Raw genomic sequence first — 4355 nt, forward strand, 5'->3', positions numbered from 1 at the left:
CACCCCACATAGCCTGGTTCCTCTCTAGGTTTCTTCCTAGGTTTTGGCCTTTCTAGGGAGTTTTTCCTAGCCACCGTGCTTCTACACCTGCATTGCTTGCTGTTTGGGGTTTTAGGCTGGGTTTCTGTACAGCACTTTGAGATATCAGCTGATGTACGAAGGGCTATATAAATAAATTTGATTTGATTTGATATATTGTACGTGCTTCCATCTCAGGGACACCCGATCTTGTGTAAGGTCAGCCATCGTCTGTTCTCCAGCTCTAGCTTGAATCCGCCTGTAGAAGACACAGCTCTTAAGGATCTTCCTTGCTAAGGATTTGGGACAGGGTTTCCAATATCGCTGGTGAGTCTAGAAAGCATGTGACCTTTCCCAGAGTGGCCAACCTGCTCATGGATGTGGAGTAAGATCAGTCTGTAAATGTTGGAGTCTTTGGGCAGGATCATTAGTTCCGAAGGCATAGCAGCTTTGCTTAACCTTCCTCCCACTCTTAGAATACCATTGTCAACAATTGGATCAAGCTTACAGATTGAGCCGATTCTCTTGGCACATTGTTTTCCTTTCACAACTAGTGCAATTTCTTGTTTAAAGTGCTGTCCTTGCTCAAATCGAATGATGACCTTTTCTGCGTCATCTAGGTCATCCACAGACAGACTTTCTTTTCAAAATGTCAGTTTGAACTTGTCAATTTGTTCCTTCAGTGAGTTTGTTAAACTCTGATCTGATCCTGGATCAGTTTTTGTGAGAAATGTCCTTTTCTGGCTTAACTGTAGAATAAGTCTCTTCAGTTTCAGCATCCAGGAAACTGCTTTCTTTAAGCTGTTCCATGTTGAATAGTACTCAATCAGTTTGCTGGTCAGACTCTTTTCTTCCACACTTGTACTGCTTACGATGATGTCTTTTCTCACCTCTGGATTATCCGGAGGGATGGAGCCAAGTTCCTCGGGGACTTTCGGCCATTGTTTCTGCTTTCTCCAGGAATTCTGGTCCTTTGCGCCATCTCTTTGAGTTCAGTAAAGTTTCAATATGTAACTCTCTTGAGGCATCGTTGGCTGGGTTGTGTTTGGAGTTCAAATACCTCCAGCTGTTTTGCTTTTGATAGGTCACGGATCATAGCAATCCTATTAGCCACAAATGTATGTAATCTCTTGGTATCGTTGTGGATGTATTTTAGCACAGACTGGCTGTCTGTCCAGAAAGTTGACTCCTCATGTTCAATCTGGAGCTCCAACCTTAACATCCAGTCCACTCGCACTGCCAATGTTTCTGCGGAAAGTTCCAGTCTGGGGTTCGTCATCTGCTTGAGTGGAGTCACCCTTGATTTCCCCAGTATGAATGCGATGTGGACCTTTTCCATATTGTTTGTGAACCTAAGGTAACTTGCCGTGCCATAACCTTGTTCACTTGCGTCACCGAAGTGATGCAGCTGTGCGGTCTTGATTTGACCAAAGTTCTCAGGCATCATACACCTGTCAATCTGGAATCTGGACAGATGGTTCAGCTCTCAGAGCCATCTCTTCCATGAAATAGAGTATTCTTCGGGGATGACTTCGTCCCATCCACACTTTTGCTTGCAGAGCACTTGAAGAATTTGCTTTGCCTTTAATATGAACGGGGAGAGGAAACCTAATGGATCATAAATAGAGCTGACAGTTGAGAGAATACCTCTTCTTGTAAGGGGTCTCGGAAGGTAAACGCATCACTTTCAATGTTCCATCGGATTCCAAGTGCTCTTTCAACAGGCAGCTTTTCTCTGTCCATGTCCAGTTCTTTTATCTGCTTGGCTTTGTGTTCACCAGGGATAGAAGGCAGCACATCGCAGCTGTTGCTGACCCACTTGGTCAATTTGAACCCACCCTGAGAGCACACATCTGAGTTTTTTCTGTGAGAGCTATGGCTTGTTCTTATGTGGCCACTGACTTGAGGCAGTCATCAACATAGAAGTTGGACTTGACTGTTTGAATCACCTCTTCATCATACCTCTCACAGTTGTCTGCAGTCTTTCGCAGTGCAAAGTTTGCACAACTTGGAGAGGATATAGCACCAAAAAGATGTACCGTCGTTCTGTACTCCTATAATCTTTTGTTAGTATCACCATCGGGCCACCATAGGAATGAGCACATTGCCATGGCCAACAATGAAGGAATGTTCCATCAACTACGTGTCCATGAAGATGACTTAGGCTTCCTTCGCAGGAAGCCTAAGTCATGTTCATGGACACGTACTTGATGGAACATTCCTTCGATGTTTGCCATCATGGCAATGTGCTCTTGCTGAAATCTTAGCAAGACTCCTATAAGCGTGTTTGCCAGGTCAGGGGCTTGAAGGAGTTCACTGTTGAGAGATGTGCCTTTATAGGATGATGAACAGTCAAACACCACTCATATTGTTCCTTTGCACTTATGGTGAATGCCATGGTGTGGTATGTACCATACCTTGCCTTTTTCTCTGAGGATTTGTTCTTGTGGTACCTTCTCTGCAAAAACCTTTTGTTAACATCTCTTCCATGAAGCCTTTGTACTCTGCAGCGCAACCTTCGTCCTTCTTGAACGTCCTGATCATATTTAGAGCCCGCTGCTCTGCCATGTCATGATTGTTTGGCAGGACTACATCTTTGTTGCGAAAGGGCAATGGTAAGTAGTATTGATGTAATGCTCCGGGTGTCGTGGGTGTGGAGTCAAATGCAGGAGACAGAGAGTTCAATGCTGCGCGTCCTTTAATCGCACCAATGCACCACAGGGTGCTCACAAAACGTACGTTCCCAAAACACAGGGAATCAAAATGTACAAATGGGACACAACGTGCCTATACCACAGAGCCGAAGGTTTACAATGAAATAATCCCGCACAACAACCAGGCGGGCCGGCTGTCTAATAAAGACAAACTAATTACACACTCACAGGTGCTACCACTCAACAAACAAGGAGGGGAAGGAAAAACAATCAGTGGCAGCTAATAGGCCGGTGACGACGACCGCCGAGCGCCACCTGCCCGGGAAAGGGAAACACCCTCGGTCGGACTCGTGACAGTACCCCCCCCCTGACGCGTGGCTCCCGCAGCGCGCCGACACCGGCCTCGAGGTCGCCCCGGAGGACGAGGCGCAGGGCGATCCGGATGGAGGCGATGGAAATCCCTCAACATGGAGGGATCCAAGATGTCCCCCACCGGTACCCAGCACCTCTCCTCCGGACCGTACCCCTCCCAGTCCACGAGGTACTGCAGGCCCCTCACCCGGCGTCTTGAGTCCAGAATGGCCCGGATCGTGTACGCCGGGGACCCCTCGATGTCCAGCGGGGGGGGAGGGACCTCCGGTACCTCACTGTCCTGCAGGGGACCAGCTACCACCGGCCTGAGGAGAGACACATGAAACGAGGGGTTAATACGATAATAGGAAGGGAGTTGTAATCGATAACACACCTCGTTTATCCTCCTCAGGACTTTAAAGGGCCCTACACACTGCGGACCCAGCTTCCGGCAGGGCAAGCGGAGAGGTAGGTTTCGGGTCGAGAGCCAGACCCTGTCCCCCGGTACAAACACGGGGGCCTCACTGCGGTGGCGGTCAGCACTCCTCTTCTGCCGTCCACTCGCTTGTCGTAGAGATTCCTGGACGGCCCTCCAGGTCTCCTTGGAGCGCTGTACCCATTCCTCCACCGCAGGAGCCTCGGTCTGGCTCGGATGCCATGGTGCCAGGACCGGCTGGTACCCCAACACACACTGAAAAGGGGACACGTTAGTAGAGGAGTGGCGTAGTGAGTTCTGAGCCATCTCAGCCCAGGGAATGTATCGTGCCCACTCCCCTGGCCGATCCTGGCAATACGACCGCAGAAACCTACCCACCTCCTGGTTCACTCTCTCCACCTGCCCATTACTCTCGGGGTGATAACCGGAGGTCAGGCTGACAGAGACCCCCAAACGTTCCATGAACGCTCTCCATACCCGGGACGTGAATTGGGGGCCCCGATCAGAAACGATGTCCTCCGGCACCCCGTAGTGCCGGAAGACATGGGTGAATAACGCCTCCGCAGTCTGTAGGGCTGTAGGGATACCGGGCAACGGGAGGAGACGGCAGGACTTAGAGAACCGATCCACAATCACCAGAACCGTGGTGTTCCCCTGAGACGGCGGGAGATCGGTTAGGAAATCTATGGACAGATGTGACCATGGCCGCTGTGGAACAGGGAGGGGTTGTAGCTTCCCTCTAGGAAGGTGCCTAGGAGCCTTACTCTGAGCGCACACTGAACAGGAGGAGACATAACCCTTAACGTCCTTAGCCAACGTAGGCCACCAATACTTCCCCTGGAGGCTCCCCACTGTCCTCGTCACCCCAGGGTGACCCGAGGAGGGTAGAACGTGAG

At 50.1% G+C, this 4355-nt stretch overlaps 1 pseudogene; it reads right to left on the reverse strand.

The window, feature by feature from the left end:
• Nucleotides 1-1504: 1504 nt before the first annotated feature.
• Nucleotides 1505-2586, reverse strand: LOC139387543 (uncharacterized; annotated as a pseudogene).
• Nucleotides 2587-4355: the final 1769 nt, after the last annotated feature.

This window comes from Oncorhynchus clarkii, chromosome 28 (genome assembly GCF_045791955.1).
Source record: "Oncorhynchus clarkii lewisi isolate Uvic-CL-2024 chromosome 28, UVic_Ocla_1.0, whole genome shotgun sequence".
Taxonomy (NCBI): domain Eukaryota; kingdom Metazoa; phylum Chordata; class Actinopteri; order Salmoniformes; family Salmonidae; genus Oncorhynchus; species Oncorhynchus clarkii.